The sequence below is a fragment of the Centruroides vittatus genome, unplaced genomic scaffold (genome assembly GCF_030686945.1).
Source record: "Centruroides vittatus isolate TY-2023 unplaced genomic scaffold, ASM3068694v2 contig_693, whole genome shotgun sequence".
NCBI classification, from domain to species: domain Eukaryota; kingdom Metazoa; phylum Arthropoda; class Arachnida; order Scorpiones; family Buthidae; genus Centruroides; species Centruroides vittatus.
In genome coordinates this window covers 144,450-171,940 of record NW_027122437.1, presented here as the reverse complement: position 1 = coordinate 171,940, position 27,491 = coordinate 144,450, and the positions used below count along the sequence as shown (strand labels likewise).

At 32.0% G+C, this 27,491-nt stretch overlaps 1 long non-coding RNA gene across 2 annotated transcripts; it reads right to left on the bottom strand.

Moving 5' to 3' along the window:
• Positions 1-4,546: 4,546 nt before the first annotated feature.
• LOC136980322 (uncharacterized) lies at positions 4,547-26,197 on the bottom strand. Of its 2 annotated transcripts, XR_010881537.1 has the most exons (5): positions 26,049-26,197; positions 21,472-21,671; positions 12,112-12,178; positions 8,572-10,827; positions 4,547-4,719 (listed from the first exon to the last, which is right to left on the bottom strand). It is a non-coding gene; the product is annotated as an uncharacterized lncRNA (long non-coding RNA). The 2 variants fall into 2 exon arrangements; XR_010881538.1 differs by lacking the exons at positions 8,572-10,827; positions 26,049-26,197 and adding an exon at positions 22,434-22,515.
• Between the last annotated feature and the right edge of the window lie 1,294 nt (positions 26,198-27,491).

Below are 27,491 nucleotides of genomic sequence, written 5' to 3'. Positions count from 1 at the left end.
AATCAATTGAGATTTAAGTAATTCGCTAATTTTGGATTTTTCCAGGAGTGGAGCTATAAAGATACCACAGTTATTAACAATACATTATATTTGGTCTACCCAAGATCTTCTCTGCGAATCTTGACAGGATTTTTTATATAACAGAATCGACAATTTAGTAATTAAATTTCCGCAATCTCTAATTATGAATAATTTAATAAATCTTTTTATAAAGAAAGGAGTTAGTTTAAAATAATAAAAAACCAGTTTATCTGTAAAACTTTTACACTAGATCAGCGATTCTCAACCTTTTTAGCTCCTCGACCCTCCAAATAGTAAATATAAATAAAATAAATATTTCGCGATCCTTACGCAAAGGAATAATAACAGTAAGCCTTACTATTACTAATTGAATTTTGACTGTAATTATAAATGTAATTTTTTAAAATATTATATAATCACATTGCACTAATTTTATACATTAAAAAAATACCGACAGTATAAAAAATGTAATACAACTATTCCTATTATTTTATGTCGCTGCGTTAATAGCGACGAGGTATGAACATGCATGTATGACGTGTGTAGTGTGTATACATGAGCAATTTACAAATTCCAACTTGATGTGTACGTGCTCTTTGTAATTTGATCTCCTCCTATAATACTCGCTGTGAGAGCATGTTTGAACACGCATATCGATGCATTTGAACAAGTCGCGCTGTCACAAGTGTAGTATAAAAGAGGCGCTGGCGATTGCACCCAAGGGCGTCGCCAGAGGGGGGCAGAGGGGCAGTTGCCCCTCCCTAGACATGCGAAAAAAATTATTTAAATGCTAAGTCATTTATTCCCCGATTTATAATTCCCGAGCGAAAAACCCAAGAAGATTATGTTTTAATTAAAATAATCTTCTTAAGCTTCTTAAAATTTATGAATCGTTTTTATTTTATTTACATACAATTCATATCCTCTATCAATTTATATCATCTTGCCCCCCCTGGCCCATTGGCTGGCGACGCCCTTGATTGCACCACTTTAGTTAAGTTTCGAATGCGAAGCGTGTGTCTGGTGCTTTTATTTTAGTGTTCGGTCAACCGTGAAACTAAATTGTTTTTTTTTTTTTAATTTCTAATGCCTAATGGATAAATTTGTGAAAAAACGAAGTGAGCCATCTACACCTAGTGAATCGGTTGGTACAATGACAGTTACTTAAATTATGGTTTTACCTCATTGGATGGAAAGCCACAGCGTGTTGTTTGCTCTCAAGTTCTCTCCGATGAAAGCACGAAGCCATCAAAATTAGTTCGACGCTTGGAAACTAAACATCCGGTTCGTGAAAACAAACCCTTGGAATTTTCCGAAAGAAAATAACATACCTTAAGTAATCAACAAACTTATATTCGTAAGTTAAGCCGTACTGATAAAAGTGTACTTGAAGCATCTTATCTCGTAGCATTAAGAGTAGCTAAGATGTCCAAATCCCATACCCCGGAGAAAAACCACATATTTCCTGCTGCAATTAATATGGTCAGTGTTTTAATAGGTGTGGAAGAAGCAAAATATTGAAAAACATTCCGCTTTCTAACGATACAATATCGAAACGAATCGATGACATGGCTTCCGATGTTCGCGATCAGATAATTCAGCAAGTAAGTTCGAGTGTATATTTTAGTATTCAATTTGATGAATCAACAGATGTAGCAAACATGTCTCACTGTAAGTTCTTATGTTTTGTGAGGTATGGATGTGATAGGGACACATCAATCAAAGAAAATATATTGTTGTGCAAAACAGTACCGGGTCATAGAACAGGACAATGTCTTTCTGATGTTTTTTATGAAGCTACGAGAAACTATACTAACAGAGATTGAACAAAATGTATTGCAGTATGTAGTGATGGTGCAAAGATTGTGGAATATTGCATAAAAGTATATTTTGGTAGATTTATTTCTACAGCGGACAGATGGCCGAGCGGTCGAGCGGTCAAGGTGCTAGCCTACCGCTCTGGGGGACTCGGGATCGAATCCGAACGGATCGAATAATCCCCAGGAATTTTTCGGGGGGTGGTCCGTTCGGATATGTCGGACCCCGTCCCTCAGCACCCGGTCGCCCCATTGTGGGCCTGGCCGAACCCATAATGGGCTTTCTATAAGAGGCTCTCTTAGTGCCCACGGGGTGTCAGCAGAAGGTGGGAAAAGAAACTTTACATACTTACGTACTAATAGTTCACGAAAATTATTATCTTCATAAACTATTAGTACTTAAGTATATGAAAATTTATTACATTTCATGTTGTACGAGGGTTTTACCCAATTCTCCAATGGTGTCAGAGTGAATCCGTGCTATAGAAGTACCGTGTTATACGGGGGTTACCTGTAAATCTACTCGCAAAATGTACGTCACAAACGTAACATTTACTTGTTAGCATCTTGTCTCGTGGAATGCATCGCATCCACTCCTCAATCTTATAGCTAGGAACACGGAAAAAATGTCTCTTCTCGTTCGATGACTTATATCTTGCCTTGCATCCTGACACAAAGCACGTTGGCATTTTTATGTAGCTAAAAAAACAATTATTATAGGGAAAATCACTGACTTCTATATTATACACTCTTGCTGTGTATAACAATGCTCTTCTGCCAACAGAGGCGCCAAATATTGGCTCTAGCTAAGTTTGAACTATTAGTCGAAAGACCAGTTAATCTACCGACTGACCTTGCCCACATCAAATTTAGGTCTTGCCCCGCCACAGCTTACCGAATGGGCACCGTTCGACGACGCCATTGCTTAAGCTTGTTTTTGTCGCAGAGCAGCTCATCAAACGGCGGGCGCGAGTTTCCTGATCAGCGAATTTTTTGCAGAAAAATAACTTAACTTTGGAGACATCATTAATAAAAATATAATTTTTATGGCCGTTGAATAATAAATGATTTTTAGTAGGTCCAGTGCTCGTTTAAACTCAACGGTTTGTACAATATCCGCTATTGGTCCAGATTCGACCAATCTTGTCGCGACACGAGTCGGCGATGACGTTTTACCGTGTTATACGAGTCTCTTTTAGCGTGTTATACGAATCCGTTATATAAACCCGTGTTATAGGGGGATCTACTGTATTACCAATCCTATCAATATTCTTTTTGTTCTAATTATGATCAATGTTAAAATTTAATAGGTTTAAAGGTTGACAGGTTGGAGTGATAAAGGGGATCATGTGTCATATCTCAAACCGTAATGATGATTTTACTCATTATTAGCATTTAGAATTTATAATACTGAGGGGGGGGCTGTGTACAGTACATCTCGATAGTCGAAATCAGCTAGGTCAGTCAAGCCGATTGCATCTGCGAACAGGATTGGCATGTCGTTGAATTTTGGTTTCTCACGCAGATGAAAAAGTCTAAATGCCAATATCACGAGTTTATTTACAGATAGTTACAACTCAGAAGCTCATAACAACATCGATCTTGGAGACAGTGGTCGGATCACACGAGACGGATATCCGAACTTGAGTAAGTCGACCCGAAAAAGTGGTTAGCCTCGACCTTGATGTCACGCCGGTTGGGGTCGGTGGTTGGGCACAGTATTACCGAACACCGCAATACCCATCCCTATCCTCAAAATTAAGATTTTTGCCATTTTATAATAATTAAAAATATAAAATGATTTTTTTTAATAAAATATAACAGATAACACCATCAAAATTTTAAATGTTGCCAGGAAAGTTAAGCAACTTGTTGTTGAATTTTTTTAAGCAGGACTTATTACACTTGTAGTATAGAAGGAAAAACTTCTAGGTTGTTTCCACTTTCCTTTCTATTACTCCCAAATGCATTTTGAACACTTTTCATGCCTCTTCAGGGGATACAAAGGTAAAATTTTCTGGCACAATATTCACAAACAAATAAACGGAGGAGGAATGAAAAATATTCAAATGCATTTAGGAGTAATAGAAAGGAAAATGGAAACATCCTAGGTTTTCTTCCTTCCATACTATAAGTGTAATAAATACTGATTAAAAGAAAAGTCCAAATTGACGAAGAACATATTAAAACAAATTAATAAAGGACAAGAAGCTAACTCCACAAATCTGTTTGTCTATTAGTGTGTGTTTTGCTGGATGTTTTTGGTGTTAGTGTGTTAATTTGACTTTCTTCGGTTTTATGAGGTATTTATTTATAATGTGATCATAAACAAGAAATATTTATATATTCTTATGTGAGAGACGAAAGCTATATTAAAAATTTAAATAAACTGATAAAAGTTGAACTGATTCTTCATGATAAAAAGAAAGTGAGACAATTTAATAGTTATTATTTAAAATTCTTTATGACAAAAATATGTTAATTGAGATAATTTAATTGTATATTTTAAATGTTTCCATTCAAAATACAGTACAGTACATCAGCATTACTTTTCATATTAGTGTTTTAGAAACAAATCTATTAAATCCTTCATTATCTGTTCAAAGTTTTAGAGCATGTGTACAGCTAGGAATCTCATAAAATGGATGATTTTATTTTATTAAAACAAAACTTATTTTAAAATAATTTCATATTAAAACTGCTAAATATACATTTTTAATACTTTCATTTATTTCAAAATATTAATACAGTAAAATTAGTCATCAAACTTAATACAGCAACACCTGTGTAAACTGGAATCACAATACTTTCTGGTTTGGCAGGTTTCCATTTTGAACAGCTTTTAGTAATTTTTTTTTCTTTCTTTTATCTTCAACTACATCTGATAAAGGTCACATAGTTTCATTTTTATAGTAAACTTTTTTTACTTACGCAAAAAATTTTATTACTAGGATTAATCCAAAATGATTCAAACTAAAGATGCGAGGTTTCAAATGCAAAAATGGAAAACTAACTATTTGATTCTAAAAAGTTCTTTCCTAAAAATTTATGCTAGGTATTTCAATACTTCTTACATGCAATCCTTATGAGTTCACATGACAAGAAACAAGCCAACTTGCATACCAAAATCTAGTGTCTTGCTCTACTGTTGAAATAACACAATAATACAAAAACTGAGTTATTTTATGATCTGACTTTTCAAGAACTTTTAATACTCTAATTAATCATATACTACAGTCTCTAATTATCGACATGTTAACAAACTTGTTTTAGAATACTTGGTACTAGTTAGCTACTTATTACTGTGTATAACAAATCAAAATGCTTACTGGAATTGATAAACTAAAATAAAACAACACCTTTCACTGTTCCAGCACAATGTTTAATCATTTAAGAACATTTTCGACTGACTTGATCAGTCTTCCTCAGTTATTTGTACAAATGAAAAAAAACTAAGAATTCGAATTTATGAAATATAAAAACACAAAAATCCAACTGCGGTTGTGCGCTTTAACGGTAATATGCCTCGCGTGTCATGCAAATGTACAATGAATACAAAGGTAAAAAAATAAAACAAATTAATAAACAATTCAAAGTAGGTAATAAAATAAAAATAAACTAAAAAACGGCGTTGTCAATGAAGAAGTATCAGCTTGCTTTACGTTATTCAAAAAAGGATTTTCAAGCAGATGATAAACCATCCGCATCTCTGTGATTGATGCACTGTGAGGTTAATTGTGCTTTATGTACGTTGACAGGAACGTTGACAGTACGGTTCTGGCAGCCTTTGCAAAACAACAGAGTATCTCAGTATACTGGGATAAAGCTGCTATCATAAAGGCTACAAGATCTAGACAGGCGATTAAGCATATAAAAAAAATGGAGATACATAAAGCACAATTAACCTCACAGTGTATTAATCACAGAGATGCAGACAGTTTATCATCTGCTTGGAAAACCTTTTTTGAATAACGTAAAGCAAGCAGATACTTCTTCATTGAAAACGCTGTTCTTTAGTTTATTTTTATTTTATTACCTATTTTGAATTGTTTATTAATTTGTTGTATTTTTTACCTTTATATTCACTGTACATTTGCATGACGCGCAAGGCATATTACCATTAAAGCGCGCAACCACAGTTGGATTTTTGTGTTTTTATACTTCATAAATTCGAATTCTTAGTTCTTTTTCATTTGTACGAATAACTGAGGAAGACTGATCAAGTCAGTCGAAAATGTTCTTAAACGATTAAACATTGTGCTGGAACAGTGAAAGGTGTTGTTTTATTTTACTCTGTATAAGTTGTCAATACTATTACTTTATTATCATTGTTTTCACAAATTACATTCAACTGTTTGTTCTCAAGAACTCAATTCTTGGAACTCATTAAATTCTTGATGTTCTTATATAAACATTTCAATACCCAATGCTACTAGTTAATGCCAAATGATATTGTAATGTAGTATTCTCTAATCTATGGGGCATGTTCCCTAGTAAGATGTAAGACTATTGCAAGGAGGCTAACAGCTTTTACCAAATTATCATTTTTTAATACAAACATATAAACAAACAAAAAAGTGAAATCAATGTCAAAAAAATGAATTAAGCCTAATTCACAACCCTTGTCCAAATGACTCAAGTACAAATGCTACAAATTCATCCACACTCTTTTTCACAACAATTTTTTTCTGAAAAACAGAAGTGGAGGTACAGAAAGTTTGAAAACCACTGCTGTAATGAATAGGGCATTTCGAAATTTAATTAATGATGCAGCAGATAAATAGCCTGGTTCTTGATTCTTAAAAGTATTTGATTCAGTCCATCTAATTCAAACAAAGACCAATATTAACAAAACCATTGTGTCTATCTCTCTGCTACCTGACCTTTGTTCAAGGTCTGACAAGGTTTGAAATTGTTCTCAGAGTACAATTTATCACACTCTGTGATGACCATTATACCTGAGACAATTTTACTTCATTCTTCTACAAGTAAGATCTTAATTTTTCATTTTATCCAGGTTAAGTAATATTCTTTGTGCTCAAAAACCTACTCCATTACTGCATTGGAAAAGTTACTGCTTATAGTAAAATTTAACATTAAAACATCACTCCATTCTGAAGAATTTTTTCTGTTTAGGCAGGTTTCTATCTTATTCAGGTTATGTTTTGGACAGTTACTGTGCTATATCTGAATGTACACATACACTATTGACTCTCAATATAATGGACTAACAGGAAGAAACAATGATTCCAACAATGTAACTTGTCCATTGTATGTTGTGTACTTTTCCTATTGTATCTACCTTAAATACAATAAGAAAAGTCTTATTAAAACTTTAGATCTCCTCCCCACATAATGATAAAACCTGTAACAAATACAAGAAAATAGCTTAAAAGGTACAATAAAAATAATAAAACTATCCTAAGTATCAAATTAAAAGGTTAATGAAAAGCATATAACAATGATTTTCTGTGCATTAATTTTGAGCTGAGCTTCTTCAAGGTGGGCCATCAAAAGAACATTGGAGTCATAATTTATTAACTTATATCATCAGCATACATAATACAGGTACTCCTCACTTTACGACCAAGTTTCGTTCTGACAACTACATCGTTAAGCGAATTGGTCGATAAGTGAGGAGCTTGTGCCAGGAATATAGGATCATTGTAAAATTATACAAATTATGCAACAAACTTCAAATTTATTCATAAAAAGACTATTATAGCACGCGCAAGCCTATTATAGTACGCTTAGTGCGCATGTCACCATTTGCCACTGATCGACACTCAAGCTGAGAAAGGGGATTCCCTGAATTGCAGGTCGAAACTCAACTGGTCGTAAAGCGAGTGGTCGTTAAGCCGATAGGTCATAAAGTGAGGAGTACCTGTAACAGAAGATTTAAGTTGAATAGGTAATAAACAGACCTTTTCACATGTTTCCAGCAATTTTGCTACGAATAAATAATAAACAGACCTTTTTTGCCCTTTTCCAGCAAAGGTCTGTTTATTATCTATCTATATGTATACAGTGAAATTGCTGGAAACATGCAAATAGGTCTGTTTATTATCTATTTCTAAAAAGAATAAGTTTTTTAAGATTCAAGTTGACTGAATTGTTAATATAAACTGAAAAGAAAAATCCACCCAATATCAATCTCTGTGACATACTACAGGGTGAAACAAAATTGAGAAATTCAAATTGACTTATTTTAATTTTATAAGAACGGGATAGGAATAAGTTGTTGAGCTAGAAATGATATATCAAGGTTAACATCAAAATAATCACAGAGTGCTGAGAGAAGAATATTAGATAGAACAGAGTCAAAGGGCTGGTTAATGTCTACATAGATAAAGATAACATAGGCAAATATGTTATGTTCAACTTCAATACAAACTTTATTCAAGATGTGATAAGAAATACAAACAACATATATTGTGATGAATGCAGGGAAAACAAACACTACATTTCCCGCAACGATGTAAACAATACCTGATAATTTACTGACCAGCAAATATTTCGAGAACTAATAGATGCTGTCTGATATTCTCATGCTGTATTTTTATTCTAACAAGCATATTTCTGAAATCTGTTCTAATGGTGCATAAAATCAAGAGTCAATAGTATAATACTTTTCATTTCCACAAATACATCACAAACATAATCAGTATAGTCTAAAAAAACAAAACAGAAACAATAGGTGCACATATACTTAATATGACTTTTATATACTCACATCAGAATAATTTAGAATCCTTGTTATGTTTTTTCAACTTCAACTTGCTGTATCCATCTTTATATAATCTTATTCCTAATAAATCAGGGTGATTAAAAAGATTATTGACAAACTTAACAAAAAGAACAACTTACAATTAGGAACCAATGTTTTCCAAAGTAATTGTAAATCAACACAAGCCTTTGAATGTAAGAAACAATGTAGGCAACAAAACAATGAAATATTCTCAATTTGTACAAAATTTAATAAGTAAACAAAGATTACATGAACTTACAAAAGGTGTTTGAACTGGCAATCACAACATGCAATTCAGCCATTGCATACTCAAGCAAAACCCTGATTCATTCTCTCAAATATACTAGGCATCTCCGCAGACAATGTTGCATGCTTCATTCTGGCTAAAAGTGTTTCTGGATCATTCACTGGTATCTCATTGTTATTGTATAAATAGGAAGCCAGCAAACCAAACACACTTAATGGCATCTTATAAATGAGACATTTCATATGCCCCAAAGAAAGTAATTAAGAGGCATCAAGTAAAGGAAGCAGACTGGTCATGCAACCACATTGCCTCTTTCAATCCTATACCTGGGATATGTGCAATTCAGAAATTCCAGCACATAGAGAGTAAAATATACTGGCATTCTATCATATTGCATTCACATTTGTTGCTACACAATAAGTGGCATGTCACTTAATAATTCAGAAGTGGCCTTTTCGTAAAACATTCTGTAAATCTATTCATTCAATTTTGGTTGCAGGAGATAAGTCCTGATGATCACTAATAATACCTGCTTATAAGTTCACTGCAATAAGTTCTCTTGGTGGTGGTGGTGGTGGTGGTGGTGGTGGTGAACAAATGTAGTATTAAAATTATGTTCCACCTAAACATGGCTATTTTGGCAATTGAAGAAACCCGCTCTGTTGAATGATGTCTCATCTGTGAACATGTGGCCATCAGCCTTAATATTGTATATATTTTTACTTCTATTTTCATTTTAATTTAATACTCTGCTTTCCCTTCTTCCTAAATCCTTCCTGGAATCTTCTCTCTCAACCGTTATTGCCCGTGGGTAGGATTAACCATTCTTGGAAGTTCGATAGAACAAAACAGTTGAGGATGCTTGGGGCAAAACAGACACTTTTTGGCAAGATCTCGGAGAGGACAGCTTTGTAAGGTAGGGCTCTAAACTGGAGAAGAACAGAAGAAGAGACTGCGAGGCCAGAGAGATCAAAAGGAGAGAACCACAGGTAAGAGAGTCTTGAGGACACACTGAGAGACCCAAATAGTCTCTAGACCTACCAATAGACACGACATTGCTAAAGTTAAAGAATGAAGCGATAAGTTGCATCCTACCCAAGAGCACACACCGACCAAAAAAATCCCAGGTATTTCACTTCCCTATCCCTACTTCCTTTTTTCTCTTTCCTATATTCTCAATTTCCTTAGATTTAGGTTAGACATAAGTTAGCTGTAAGTTGCTCAAACAGCAGGTGTATTAATTGCTATGTGCAGTGACTTTCGATATTGTTATAAAAGATAAAAAAAACCCCGTTTGTATATAATATTGGTTTCAGATTTGTAAAGTTGGGATCCCTTCTAAGAACCTGTTCAGAGAGAATAAAGAGTACTTTGTGTTAAAATTATTTTTTTGTACTTCTTGTTGTACCGTTACGTTCGAACACCATACTGTTTCTTGTAGCGAACATCACAAACAACATGATGCTCAAAAACAGAGATTTTGGATGCAAAATCTATTGACAAAATTGCACCTGTCATGGGAAATCTTCCACAGATAATACATGCACTTATGTGGAAAGTAGGGGTGAAGCTGGTTATCATGGAAGACTCACCTTACTCTGCTTTGTAAAATTTCCATTTGATTAATTATAGTATGTTTGCTGACAGATAGCTATTCTTTTTCATATAAAAGTATATCCTCTTCAACAGCAACTGTTCAAATGACCTACTTGCAATTCTGTGTGATGTACTATATGCAGGAAACCATTTACTCTGACTCACCAGAGAATATTTTGGAACATATCAATAGTAAGTCTACGTAAAACAACTAAAAGTCAATGCATGCCTTTCCAAAATAAACAAATAGTCACAATACATCCACAACATAGTTTCTTACATTGAAAGTCTTGTACTGACTCAGGATTACTTTGGAAAACTTGAATTTCTATCAAAAATTGCTCTATTCTGACTCATCTATGTGCTTCTTAAATTTGTCAATGACCTTTAGAATCACTCTATACAATTAAGAAAGGAAAATGAAAATTAATGTAAACTTTCTTAAACATAAACAATACAAAAAATGCTTCATATATCATTGAAAAAATAGACATATCTATCTATATTGAATCTGAAAAATACTTACCAAATATTGTTGTAACGAAGGTCTTTGTTACAACAACTGAAACTAATATTAATTAATTGAATGTATCAGAAGCACTTAACATAGTGAAAAATGAGAGATTTGAATTCTTACAATCTCTAAGAAGCATCATAAACAAAAATAATGACAACAGAGAAGACATTTTGAGTTCTGCAGTTTGAAAAGTCAGAATCACTTGTCATTGTGAAACAAGTAATCTGAAGGAGCTGTAGAATGGTGGCTGCTGTAGGAGTGACAACAGATATGCCTTAGCGAGCAGAGAAAGAATTTGAGTATTGGTCAGATGAGTGCCGTGTGATGCAAGGTGCACATATTGAGAAATTGTAATGGACAAATATGAAACTTGGACAGTTTTCTAATGTTTTAATGTACATTACAATATTTTTGAATAATATTTAACTTAAAACATCACTAACTCAACACCAGAGTGCAGTAAGTTAACAATACCTTCAAGCCCGATACTGGTGTGTTCACCCATGACGACAAAAAAATGAAAAAATAGTTTGTTACTAACGTTTTTGAACCAAACAGGTTCTTCCTCAGGTAACGTTGAATTCCTGATGGAATGCAGATCAAAGAAAAGGAATACAATTCGAAACTCGAACACACACTTCTCGATTACATCTTCTTGGGCATGCGCTCTCCAGCGATTGTCATTATTTATAGATTTTCATCCATAAGCGCCTGCCACGCTACTGATAGAGTTCTCTCTTCTTTGTGATTGATGTAGTTATTATTGCTGAGGCTAGCTATGTAGATGCACATGGCCTCTAACCACCTGAGGTGTTGTGTGTGTTGTGTGGTGTGGATAACTCTCACCTGATTGAAATCCGGCTCTATGTCTGGATACGAGGAGTAAATGGCCAGAGCAGTGGTGGTCCTCTCATTTTTTCATTGTTGAGGGTGAACAGACTGGTAACAGGCTTGAAGATATTGTTAATTTAATATTTCACTTAATTACAATATTTTAAAATAGTAGCATTATTTTTGGAAGACCTTTATAAGACAAATTATTACAAAATAAACTTACTAATAACTATCAATTTGGATAAATTCAACTCACTCTTGAAATTCTCCAGAATGTTATTTTATTAAATTAAAAAATTTTACAGGGTATTAAATAAAAAATAAATATTACCTGTTTCTTGGAAGAAATATTATACTGTATTTCATTGAGGACTACTTCATTCTGTTATTAGATAATTCTGAAAGAAAAAACTTAAAAATAAACTATTTATGTTTTAACTTTTATATCTGCTTTTAGAAAATCTTCAGTTATATAGAAACAATAATTAGTTTTATTATAATTATTATTACATTAAAATTTACATATACATTTTTATCAACATTTTTATATTCAAATCCAGTAGCCTTTCTTATCAGCAGAGTTATATTTCAAAACCACCAGTGTATTACCTTCAGTTTCAGAGGATAATGAAATTGCAGATAGTACCAAACTCTAAATATACTGTTTTTTCCTATATATACACACTAGGAGATTAACAACAATAACTACCATATTTTCCGGCATATAAGACGACGTTTTTAACCCAGGAAATTCTTCTCAAAAGTCGGGGGTTGTCTTATACGCCGGGTGTTGTCTTATAGGGCGAGTATATCCCAAACTCTATATTTTAACTGTAAAAGTCGGGGGTCGTCTTATACGCTGGAAAATACGGTAATAATAAAATAGAACAATTATAACAACATACTGTAATAAAAGTTATGCAAATGTAACTCAGCGCACAAGTTTTTTTCCTTATTAATTCAAAACCTTTCACCTTTTCACTCAAACAAAGCTTTATTACTTCTCTTTGAGTTATCTGAATTGCTAAGATCACAACTCTTGAGCTTTGGGACCCTTAGTAAATAAAGGTTACCTGAACACAAGTGCTATGATACCATAACAGTCAATCTGATAACAAAGACTACTACATGGATATTGTACACAGTGTGAAAGCACTGGACAGCATGCTACTCAGAACAATGTGCAATTTAAAATTGGATTGAATTGGATTATTGATGTTTTATGGCACAAGAGCATCATAGACCAAGCTGCACCATCCAAGTTCAATTTAAACTTATGAAGTGTTTATTTCTGGAATTTTTCTTTTAATATTTTTGAATTGGGACTGATGACGGGTAACTTAATCATGGACGACAAAACTGCCAATAAGAGAGACTACTGTAATATGAAATCTCTAACATCCAGCAAAAATTTAAAAGTGTTTATAACTACTTTTCATAGACTTTATCAAATTACACATTCAATTTCTATAATAGCATAACCTGATCACAACTTCAAGTAGCTGAAAAAATTTATTTTTAAATACTCATCGAGAAAATTAACCATAGACAATATATATAAAGTTAGATTTTGAATTCACGACTATGATAAAATCGTAAATACAAGGATGTCCTTTATATTCTGAGACTAGTTTATCTTCTAATAACATGGAATACATATTACAAATAGGGATTGCAATCCAGCAGTGTTTTCAATCCAGCTGGATTTTTGCTGAATCAAAATAATTCCAGCTGGATCCAGCGCAGATATATTTTTGGTGCAATAAAGTGTTATCTGTCTATCTATCTATCCAGCATTTATGGTTTTTTTTTAAAAGAAATAAAACATTTTTTTTAAGATACTTAAGAAACTTTTATTATTTAGACTGGTCACTATAAATCAGTAAAACTTCTTACACATTTAGGTAGTAAACTTAACTTTGGTTCGCATTAACACTCGAGATAGAGATAATTAACTTTAAATGTTTAGTTAGATTATAATGTAATCTTTAAGTTAAATAATAGCAAAGGTAATTCTACTAATTAATTTATATTAATATATAATATTCTAATAATGTAAGGACGGATAATCAGTGACAAAGTGGCTATCAGTCTTACCAGTTTTCTTATATAGGCTCTATATATGAGTCTGTAGTTATTTATAAGTACAGTATATAAAATGTACTGGAAGTAGAATAAGTTAAATAAACTACATCTTTATCAATCCAGCAAAATTTCATAAAATAATAACGTTTTCAATCGTTTTTAACAATCTTCCTCAGTTACAAAAAAGTAGAACATTAAATATAGAACATAAAATGTGTTCGGAATAAATATAAAAATTAACGGAAAATGCCCAAGCGAACAAAATATAGATAAATAAACAAAATAAATAGCGAAAAGGTGGAAAAAATATAAGATATGACAACGAAACCAGCATTGTCCTTTAATAACATTAATTAATGTAAAAGGATCTCTACGCGATAGACAATGAGTCCGCATCTCTATGGTTTATATAACCAGTTGTCATGTGCGCCTTGCAGATTTCCAATCTCTCAAGATGTTTGATCGTTTGCCTATTCGTCGTCGTTTTTATAATTGCCGCTCGATCCCATTGGACGTTAACATCCTTCTGTCTTGCATATGATGCCAGTGCAGTGTTGTCAAGGTTCTTACTAATTGTATATTTGTGCTTGTTGAGCCTTTGTTTTAAACTGCGCATCGTTGCACCCACATAAACAAGCTTGAAATCGAAACGTCGGTCGCGTAAAGGCACTGAATATTTACTCGCTGTTGAATTCCAATCCTCTTTCTTTTTATCATTTCTTAAAAGTTTGAAAACAGTGGGATTACATCGGTATACAATGCAAAAATTATTAGACCTGGCAGTACATCTATGTATTTTCTTTAAAAATGGGATGTAATTAAGCACTATTCTTTTTATATTTATTCCGAACACATTTTATGTACTATAGTTAATGTATTTTTTTGTAACTGAGGAAGATCGTTAAAAGCAATTGAATACATTGTTATTTTATTAAATTTTGCTGGATTAATAAAGGTATAGTTTATTTATAAGTAATTTAATTATTAGTGTTAGTAAAGTAGTGAGTAAGTAATTAGTAGCAGTCTAGTAGTTAGCAAAGCGGCAACACCGACAACGTAGACTTTTGCGCCATTATTTAGAAAGTTAATTGAGTATTTGCGGATCCAGCAGGCCGAAGAATGCGCTGGATCCAGCAGGCAAAAGAATGCGCTGGATCCAGCAGGCAAAAGAATGCGCTGGATCCAGCAGAATGAAGGGATTGCAATTGCTGGATCCAGCAGGCAGAAGAATGCGCTGGATCCAGCAATTGCAATCCCTAATTACAAAACCATTGTGTTATAAAATTTCATGCAATAAAAAAAAACAGGGTTTAGAAAAAAAATAAAGGAGCAAACAGGCAGATCTATAGTGTTTCAAAATTTATTTTATGCTTTTCTTCAATACTTAACATTTTCCTTTTTGATTTGCTACTTGGATAACCAGACACTCACTCATGTTTAGGATGCTGTATTAAACACTTTTATCAAGAAAAGTACATAGACAAGCATGATATAAACTAGAGCAACACATAAATAAACTGAGATAATTAAAGAGAAAGATAAGACATACAGAAGAATCTCATTTTAACAGATTGCTCGGGCCGCCGAAAATCATCTGCTGTTTCAAGAATCCATTATATCACAAACAACAGATTTCCTGCATACCCAGGAAAATATCCGTTATTCGAATAGAATAGAAAGCCATGTCATCCCAAATTTCAGATAAAGCAAGACAGCATGGTCAATGGCCAACATATGCTGTGAAATTATTGATTTCACAGTATAAACTAAACAAAAATAAATTTTTCTCCAAATATAGTCCAAAAAACTCTACCGGTTCATTTTCATCTTCTGATGAACTTGTCAAATCTTCATCATCATATAATTCTGAATCAATATTTGAGAGCAGTGACAGCATTAATATCACTTCCTCTCAACTTTCTGCCATGTTGAACACCACAAAATAACCAGCATTTTTAAAAATGTGATAATTGCCTGGAATAACAAACTATGACCAATGATGTCAGTCACCACTATCGCAATGCTACCGGTGAGAATTTCCACACGTGCTTTTAGTTGTGATTGAAAAGATTTATTAATACGAGGGGAATTGAAAAACTGTTACAATGTATATTTAGAACTGCTTCTCCATCAATAAAAGTGTTTTATGTTTCAAAGACTTGTTTAAATATATAAATATACAATATATACAGGGTGTTTCACTCTTACTAGTATTTATACAGACATGTTTTGAGGCATGGAGGACAACTGAAATGCTATATTGACGGTCTTAAGAAAGATGTATATAGTGGAGAAAGACAAGGTGAAGGAAGACTGTGAAAGACTTGTTGTCTAATTTTAAGAAGATACTAAATTAGAACCTTATAACTGAAACGAAGAGTGTGGCTATAATTGTATAGCATGATGTTCAATAAAGGAGCAAACCTACTGACAGGTTGATAAAGTAGAGAAAGAATGCTTGTAAGAGTAATTGCTCCTGGTAATTTCTAAGAGCACAAAAATTAATTTATTTTTGTTATTCCTCATGCAGTAAGAAAGTATTGAATTTTAGCTAATTCTAAGAATTTTGCCAAGTGGAATGACTGCTTCTTCTTTTGTCTGTCTAATATGCAAGGAATGAATACATTTTGTTATAATTGATAACTTTTAATAATGAAATAATGGAAATGCAACAAATTAATTTTACTTTTAGCTACTACTCTTTTAGATTTTCAACGTGTGATGTTTCTTCCTCGAAACTAGTGTATAGTTTTTAAATATTCATTACATCCAGGAAACAAGCTATCTCTTCCTGAAATTTGCAGAGAAACAAGTAGCATTGCTTTGTTATAGCAAGAGGTGAATTTCTCAAATGAAACTGAAGCCTATGGCAGTAGATTTCATAAATACCAATGTAATTTTAAAGACAATGTTTCTAGACAATATCACAGTTTTGCATCAAAATCCTCCTGTAAAAAATGTGATTTTTTAAAATATATTTTAAAAAATCACATTTTTAGTGAGCTGAATATGAGTCTGAAGTCCAAAAATCTTCTATTACCCACATCTTTTTAAAAAACTACTAGTATTTTTGTAGAAAAATGTCTCTTTTAGACAAACTTTGTTACTGTTGTTTGAATAAAATATAAAACCAGAGAACAAATAATGTGCTAAGAGGTCTTCAAGAAGGATACACTAAATTCTGTTTTTTATATAAAAGAAACAGTCAAACGAGAACCAGTCACTACTTGGTTAAAAAGTGGCCTAATCACATAGCAAACACACAAGTCAGAAGAATATTGCTTTTCCTGCTCTGATGGAGAAAACTGAAAATCCTCTTACTGCCTCATCATATCGAGCTAGGTTTGATGAAAAACTTTGTAAAGTGCACGGACAGAAAAGGAGAAGGATCTGTTACCTGAGACAAAAGTTTTATCATCTGAACAATGCAAAAATAAAGGAGGGAATTTTTGTTGGTGCCCAGGTAAGACAGCTTTTGAAGGATCCTAGTTTCAAGGAAAGACTTAACCCAACAGAAAAACAGCATCTCAGATACTCCAAAGCTTGAGCAAGAATATTTTTTGGGGAATGTATCATCTAACAACTATGACGAAATCACGGAGAAGTTGTTAACATCTTAACAAACACTGGGTTTCAATATGTCAACTCAAGATGAATTTCCTGCATTCCTATTTAGATTTTCTTTTCCTATTAACCTAGGAGCTGTTTCTGATGAACATAGAGAAAGGTTCCATCAGTCTCTCTCTCTCTCTCTCAAATGAAAAAATTGGTTTAGCAAATGGTGGAACAAGAACATGTTAGTGAATTACTGCTGAACTCTACAGCAAGAGACTTCAGAAGAATAATATAAAAGGCAATACATTAATGTAGCAATATGCCATATAATATATACATTAATGTGGCAATATGCCATATTAATGTATATATTAGATATAAATTTAGTTTTAAGTTTTCTTTCTTCTTCCTTTTGTTTTCTCGAATTTTCTATTAACATTCCTTCCTGTGGGTGGGGTAACCCTTTCCACGAACCACGTTAACAATGGGAAGTGACGTCCCTGGGGCTACTAGAACGATAAGAAGAAAATTCATTCTTGGGTCGGACTCTCAGTGAAGGCAGACGTGCGAAATACGTCTACCTTCTACTTTCTACCGTCTACATTTACGCTCCTGCTTGTCATCTAAAGGGACAAAGGGAGACGAAGGTGGCCTACAGAAAAAGAAAGGACCCCACTAACGTAAAAAGAGAGAGACAACGTCACTTGTATAAGGAGAATCTTTAAAGAGATCTGAAAAAGATCATCAAGAAATGATTTAGAATGGTTCCCCACCAGAAGCGTCAATACCAAACAGAGAACCCGGGTATTCCTTATAACCTCCTCTACCATACTAAAACTTCTTTCTATTCTTCCTTTCCTTTTTAGTTTATAATTTAGTTTATGTTAGTCATAAGATTACAAGTCCGTCTTTCTTATTTGTCGCAAGCGTGTTTCTTTGATCTGTATTCACGCGATTCCTTGCCTCAGTTTTGGATATTGTATAACATTAAGAGTTAGAATATGAAAGAATCCTGTACATCGCTAATCACGTGAAAAAAATAAATAATTGTTATTTTTTTTGTGTACTGCCTTTCATGGACTATTGTACACTCACACGACTATCACAAAAAGAAGAAAACACGTCATTAAATGTTTCAGTTTTTAAATGCATAAAATTATGAAAAAGGAGTAGTTAATATAAATTTATTTGTATCTAATTAGCAAATTAGCAATCTGTGTAGCCAAGAAATATGATATTTTGAACAGAAAATGTTTTCTTTCAAAAACCTCATTTCTCTCAAAAATGGTTGGTATAAAGCCAATTCTGTTGCCAGATTCAGATTCACCACCACTGAAACTATAAAAACAGCAAAAATAAAGTTTTTTGCAGAACAAACAAATAGTATTTTATGTAGCAAATAGCTCCATTCTGAGATTAATTTCTGTTTAGACAGTTTTATAGTAAATTCTAGATAGATTTCACAATATAAACTGCATTAATTAAAGTATCAGAAAAAAAAAAGTGCAAATGCTTTAGACCAGGCCTGGCCAACCCGCAGCCCGTCACATTAAATTGTGTGGCCTGCTAAGCGATATTATTTATCTATTAAAACTTTTGTTTCCCGTTATGTGTATACCAAAACAATTAAATAAATGAAAACTTGCATGTGTCATTGTTATAATGCACAAGTACGAGTACTAACTCTTGGTATAACAATAAAATCTTATTCATTTTGTATTTGTTTTACTTTTTTAAAAGCATGTTTGCCTAAATTGTGGCCCACCATAATGTTATGCGTGATCAAAGTGGCCCGCGAAACAATTTGGGTTGGCTAGGCCTGGTTTAGACTTTTCATCTTTGTTAATAATAGAGAATCATTCAACCAAATAGCATTTCTGTAAATACAAGATGATAAAACAGGAACATATCAAAAACTATAAATTAACACTAAATAAATTTCATATAATATAGTAAAATTAAAATTAAACCAATACAAAGATTTGTGCATATTTTGCATCTATTTACTTTTTATTTTTCTGTACTGTACTCCTATAATATATTTCTTTACTGTTAATTTATTATCTTAAATAGGTCTCTCTGCTAATTCCCAACTTTTCTTTGGAACATCTCTATTTCTCTTAGTTTCTGAAGAGTAAATCAAAGTTCCTACACTTTGACATTCAGAGCACTGGGCAGAAATCACATCGCGTCAACACCGGCCTTCGGCCATCGCAATGCTTTGTTTTAATTAGACAGTCGGATTCCCCCGGTCCATGCCAGTTCTGAGTCGGCTGTTAGTTGCCTGCCGAAACTAATTCATCATCATCTTCTCTTCTTACCAAATTTAGGCATAATGAAAAAGAATAGGTTGACCAAAAAATGTTGCTAGGGATATGAAGTAATGAAAAACAGAATTAGATAGCTTCGGCATCTTCTCTTCTTACCAAATGCCGAAGCTATCTAATTCTGTTTTTCATTACTTCATATCCCTAGCAACATTTTTTGGTCAACCTATTCTTTTTCATTATGCCTAAAGATAGCAAATTACTTTAAAATATTTGCATTCCTCCTTTTTTCTGTTTCATTAATTAAAGCAGTTCAATAATATACATGATTACTTAAGTACAGTACATTACACTCAGATAATCTGATATATTATCAAAAAATATTAAAGTTCAGATCTTCAGAAATGTGTTTTAAATATCAAACAATAGTTTACATGTCAAACTCCATAAGATTAAAATACAATAGAAATATTTCTTTACTAGAATATAAAACAGATCAATTGGAATTCTAGTGCTTTTGAACTTTCATCCATCTTCAGTAAACAGATCATAGAATGCTATTACTAATGACACATATTAAGAACAGCTATGTTAAGAAAGCAAAAGATGAAAAAAGTTTTTAATGATGTTCTATGTTCTCAGCATTTCCTAAAGATGGATAAAAATTCAAAACCACTCGAATTTGAATTGTTTTTACATTTCATGCTCCAGTGAAGCAAATATTTCTATTGTAGAATATCATTATATTATTTCATTCTCTATTACTTCATCTAAACATACACAAACCTAAAAACAAAAATGACTTTAAATTTTTTTTACAAATGGTAAATTAAATAAATTACCTGATCAATTCAATTTTAACTTACGATTTAAATTATTGTTGTATACGCACAGAAAACAAACTGGTCCTGTTTCCTTCAACCACTCTTAAACTTAATAATGTTTAATCCAGGGGTTCCTAACATTCATTAAATCCCATTTTAAAGTTTTTCCATTGTTCTCCTCCTTAAGTATGTGTGTGTTTGTTTGTTTGTTAACTAAATAATTAAACAATATTAAAATATTGTATATACATGTACAGTACATTGTGTATCTAATTTGCTCATCGACCCCCTTTCAAACTTTCATCAACCCCATCGAGAAGCCCTAGTTTAATCTAAGGTTAACGACTGTCAGCTTCAGGATACATCTTTTAGACAGCCAAAAAGACTAGATTAAACAATAATTTATATGCTAGAAAAGGTTTAAAAGCAATCATATACAAAAATTACTTACAAAAATTATTTTAAAAAATGAAATATTAAGTTTTAATAATTTAATTAATTGAAACTAGAATTGATATGTATCGGTGTCTCTATTTGGTCACATAACAAGGATGGTCGAAAGGTAGCTTAATGAAATACTTGATGAAGTATTCAAGCTACTAAAATTCTAATACTTCAGCATCAGAACCATCTTTAAATTATACTCATTCGTTGTGGAGAAAAATTCATGTAAAAGTGGTAGGTACCTTTCAGGTTATCCTTTAAATTTGTTCAAGGAGTGAAGCAAATTTATTTATTTCATTTTAAATATAGCATGTCCCAGAAACTGTGTAACTATTTGAGTTATAGAAATCTTTTATTTTGTCAATAGAAACAAAACATTGTTTATATATGTCATCCGAATAAAGAATTTTAAGATTTTATATTTCCAAACTTTGAATTAATTAAAATTACATAGATTAAATTTATTCTTCTAACAAATATACAATTTATAAAATCAAAAATATTAAATTTGATTACCTTACTTGATTTCTGTTTTAATTGTGAAATCAACCATAAACTTAAATTCTTAAACTAGTTTTGGAAGTCGAAATACAATTTTCTCTAGAATTGCACTTTAAATTATCTTGATTTGGTTGAGAAAATCTGTTTGCGAAGCATGCTATTCTCACAGTATTTAATCTATTATGGACCGAAGTTTCCTCTTCAGAATCTCGTACCTATTTGAAAAATGAATAACGTTAAAATCAAAAGCTTATACCGTAAACACACCGCACAAAATTGCTATCTTATCTATCTAAAGCCAACATTTTTATAATATTTATTTTAGTAAATCATAAAAATTTATCTACATTAACAACTATAACTGATGTAATTTGAACCATAACAATTTTATTAATATAGTACAGTATTCTTTAAATGATAAAGTAATAACTTTATATTGCGGTTTATTATTTTGCTTATCTTGATTGTGGTGAAAAAGATATTGTTATACAATAGTTTTATACAACTGTACAGCTGCATTAAAAGAAAAAAATAAAAAGCATTTGCTTCCAGTTGAGAGGAACTGGGATCAAATGCATCTGGTTTCAATTCCATTCTTTGTATCTTACCACTCAACCACAATACAATAGGGCTTGGTCAGTCAGTTTTGAACAATGAATATAATCTCCCTTACTGCTTCAAATGAGCAGAAGGGTGTCAATAGGAAGTGAAAAATAGCTAGAGAGAGAGAAACAACCTGAAAAAAAAAATTGTAAACTGGGCCCCTAACCTTACTAAGAACGAGACGTACGACTTAAAAACACTCAAGTTACCCTACACATTATATAAATAGATTTATTTCCAAAGCAAGAATTTAAATAAAAAATATATTATATATAACTGTTGAATTAGTTACAACTTTTAATTACGAGTTTAAATACAAACATCCAACAATTTTAGCCTAAATTCAAAGAAATTCTTTATCAAACTCATCATACTGTTTCATTAAAAACATGTTGAAGATCTGATAAAAATAATGCAAGTCTAGCACATGGTGTCATCACATTTACAACCACGTGACTATTTCCCAGAAGACACCTAGCGGCCATCTGTTCTGATAACCTAAATGCGTCATCAGGAATTGCACGCATTTTTCCCCCCTCTGTCAATTACGCTACGCCATTAAAGAAATTATCAAGATTTTTAAAAATTTTAAATATTTTCGAGAAATAATTTATTAATTTCAGTTTAAGATTTGACAGAATTTCGAATAAAAATAATAATAATCATCGATATCGTACGTTTAATTACGGTTAATTACTCGTGTCGCCGATGGAAGATGCTATAATTTTAACTCTTTTATTTTTAAATTTTCCTATCACCTGAGGAAATATACGCTTTAGTAGCTTGTTTATCAGTTTGTTTACTGAGTTTAGCTGCTAGCGACTATAACCAAGGACAGGAAAGAAACAAAAATATAAAAAGGAAAAACAAAAAAAGAATCGCTGATTTACGGCCAGTCATCTGGAGCCGTGTCAGCTGATAATAATGTGAACGATTGTTGTTAACTTATAACACGCAGATAAACCATGGATAAATTTTATTCCGGAGACTTTAATCGCAGAAAATTACATTTTTCTTCTTTTTCTTTTCTTTCTTCATATAATAAAATGCTGATAACGCATTTAAGTCCAAGCGTTGCACCTTGAGAAATCGATTTTGTGATTGTTTTTAGTGGTTATCAAAAGACTATAAACGATCGCTAAACTATCAAAATACTTTTTACCTATTCTATCAATTATTTATCTATACAAAAATTGAGGACACCTGCAGATATTCGAGACAAACGCCAGATGTTCGCGGCTATAAATAGACCCCCACGACTCCCGATGTGTAAACATGGAAAGTGTTTTATCATAACTCAGAAATTCTCTTTGATATCATTTATACCGTTTTTACACACACCTTTTGCCTAAGAAATTGTGTGTGTGTGTGTGTGTGTGTGTGTGTACTTTCATACATTCTTCTGTGATTAAACTGGGCTTAATGCCCACAATTGAGCTTCTGCCTTTATAATTTTTAATAATGAAAAGTTTTTAATGCTGCTGTTTATAGCCAAGTCGATGGGGCCTTGCTACTGGCTTTTCCAGCCTTTTAATACATTAAAAAACAACAAAACTGCGTTAAAAAGTTATATTTTTTAATGGAATAAATTATTTTTAACACATATCTTCGGGGGTCCCCGTTAATATGAGGTCCCAGGCAAAGGGCCCAGCTAAACCCTCCTATAATAAGGCCTGTTTATAGGTGAATTTAATATTTAGATATAATATATTATTAAGATATTGAATTGAAAGGTATTGTGTTATAATAAAACAATAGAATAATGATAATAATTATTCAATCGATTAATGTAAAAATTGTATTAAATTAATAGAAAATATTAGAATAAATTTCTAATAAAATAAATTATTCTAAGATTTTTTAAGAGTCTATTTCAACGATAGAATAATTAATAAAAATATAATTTTATAAAGACACAATAAAACAATGGAATGATTAAAAAAAAACTCGTTTTACTTTCAAAAATATTATTGAAGAAAGATTATTCATAAATAAAAATATTACTGAATATAAACCTATTAAGTCAATGAAAAAATTATAAAATTAATAATTAAATTAATTTAAAATGCATATATATCAAGTTAACAATGCAGAAAATGATTAAAAATACAGTCAAACTTCCCTACAAAGGCCACTGAAAAGAAAATAAGAAATGCAGGTTATGTTGTATGCATTTTTTGCTCAAAACAATGGCCGTTGTTTGGAGGTTGCCGCTGAAGTTCGACTGTACAACGTCGAGAAAGAATTGTGTTAAACAAAAATTCAGTCAAATAAGACTGATCATTTTTTTAATGAATGCAGTAGGTTAATGAAAAAACACAATGAGATGAAGAAAAAATTAATATAAAATGTCATCTTGGCTAGGCCAAAAAAAAACGGATTAATCAAAAAATATAGTGTTAAAAATAGAAGATTAGTAAAAAAAAACTTAACGAAAAAAACACAATGAGGTGTAAAAAAATTAATATGCGATATTAGGTTAATGAAAAAAAAACATGGAATTAATGACAAAACAGCGAGTTAATGGAAAGCATCTGGATAATGAGGAACATCACGAGTTAATGAAACAAATGTAGAACAAAATACACGAAAATTATTAATATTTTCTTCTGTTTTTATATTGTTTATAATGTTAATTTGATAATCAAAAATGTAATGCATTTTATCTGATGAATGTATGAATTCTTCACTAATTTCAAACCTTGTCAAACCAGTTAATTGCCCAATATAAATGATGCTTTGAATGGAGGTTCCTCCGTTGACAAATAAGCAAATATAAAAATAAAAAATTACATTTTAAATATATATATGTGTGTGTGTGTGTGCGTGTACGAAAAACAATAACAAGCCTATATACACGTAAATACATACGATTATTAGTAAAGTTCTATGACAACAAGGTCATGTAAAGCAGTAAACCGTAAAGAAGTTCAACACGATTTGTGTTAGGTATTATTGCTGACCTTATGAACAGCTACCATATGAGGGCTTTAATAATTGATGAACGAAAGAGCAGGTGCATTCCCTATAAATCTATTTAGAGCTCGAATGGATTTATATTGTTAAATTATTAATTCTCCGTACACGCGTCGAATTATCCTACTTTTCAGACATGGATTTCGGGCAAACTGATGAAGTCGAATAGAACACCCCCGCGTGATCCTGCCAGAAATTGCTTCACGCATCGCCGAAAGAATGGATAAGACCTTTAAAAAGAATAAGATTAAAATTTCTGAAAGAATAAATTCGTACCACCATGCTTAAACTCCCTGATGATTTATTTACCTTTGCTAATTTCCGTTCTTCTTTTAAATTCGATCGATGGAGTAGGTTAAAAATCGCATCCTGTGTATAAAGTAAACAGGAGGAAAAAAAGAAAAAAATTCGATATGTCAGGCATGTTCTTATTACGTGATAAAACTAGGAAACGTCAGAAAAGTTACGAACTATCGAGCGGTTCGATACCGTAAATAGCAAAGGTGATAATGCAATCAAAGGTGAAGTAAATGTATCCTGTTGTGTGAATCTCTGTAATCTAAAAAGAAAATATTTAAATAAAAAATATCACATGGAAAAATAAAACATTCGATTACGAATAAATCTGTTTACTTATACAGCTTTTATTATTTTTAAAATGGTGTTTACATCTTAACAGTAATAACATTACGACTGACGTTACGCATTACTTTCGATGTCCCTGTTCAAAGTATTATTGATTTTACTTAGAACACATAATAATAATGTAAAAACATAGGCCTATAGTTTATTTTATATCTTATTATTCAGTGTAGCACAAAATTCAGTTAACCATGTTTTATATATTTTTCCTCTGCAATACACACAGGCTAATGAATTTTTTTCTTTTTACAAAATTGGTAGGAACTCTTTACAATGGGCCACGTTGTATACACATGTACAAAATATATTTATATATGTGATTCCATCACTCAATGTTTAAAAAAATACAGAAAAGCACTGAAAAAACTCACTTAAAATAGACTGCCTCTTCTGTCCTAAGTGATATTGCTTGCCTTTGACAGTGTTTTTCTAGAATGTGACTTGGAGTAGGTCACACCAACTAAAGTAAATACATCAATAAAATGTATCATTCTAACGCGTTAACAAAAATAAAATGTATAAAGTTTTTTTATATATAAATTTCGTGTTACTCTTGTTTTTAATTATACATTTATGCATTAATTTATAATATATTACTAATATAAATTATAAGGAAATAAATATAGATACTATATACTGTACAGTACAGTATACAGTACATAATACAGTCGAACCTCCTGTAATAAATAGTGGCCAACTTTTCTCTTATACAAAATTGCATACTAAATAACCTGTATACAGCGTCCATTTTTTTCAGGAACTTTTCCTTTTAATTAACCTGTAAACAACGACCACCTCTAAACAGCGGCCATTTGTGTTCCCATTAGTGGCCGTTGACAGTATATATAAATGAATACATGCAATTTTATTCATTTTGTAATAATTTAAGTCATGTCATCGCTGAAACATTTCATTAAGTGAAATAACTTGAGCTATTGTGAAATTTTAATAAATTTGCAAATTATTTTAAATATATTAATTATGTTTTAATTAAATTACAATAAAATCAATTTAATCGATGCCCTTTTTTAAAACCAAAAAATACATTAAAGAAAACCATTATTTTTTTACATGAAACGCTAATTTATCGTGTATTAGCATAAAGACGCCATTTCGTATTAAACACAAAACTTTATTTTCAAACTACCTTCCTTATCCAATCACGTCGTGTGTGTTAAAGGTGTCAATTTCTAGTGTTTTACTTTATTATTTTCAAATACACTATTCAGTTATTGTATCAAACGGCGTCGTTTATTATATTCCATTGTTTTAAACAATAAAAGTCGGTGTTTATGTATTATTCGTATTTAAACACGGCACTAAGTGTTTAGTATCGATCGGATTCAACTTCGAATTTAACTCACCAGATGGCGAGCGAAAAAAAAAGAAACAAGAGGGAGAGAAGTTAACAACACATGTTAGCGTTTCGCCGTTTAGTTAACAGCGCTGACATTTTATCTGTTTCTGGCCTTGACTTGTAACCGATCACGCTATCTTTTCTGTATTACAAGCACCCTTCTTGTGTACTATTTAACAGCTTACGAGTTACAAAATAATTTCTGCTGTTTCGATTTTTAGCCGTAAACAAACTCCTCACTCACTAAACAAACTCTACACTCACCATATTCCCGATTTCCATCTTAATGAATGGGTGTGCCGGGGTCACGTGACGGCCGGTTTCGTGCACCATTTTCATTCTCGTTCTGTAATGATTGCATCGTTTTAAGTTGATGAATCCCAGATACGTCATATATAATAAAAACGCAATATTATAGGAACCATCTAAGTTCGCGTGCGGTGTAGCTTAGCAACAG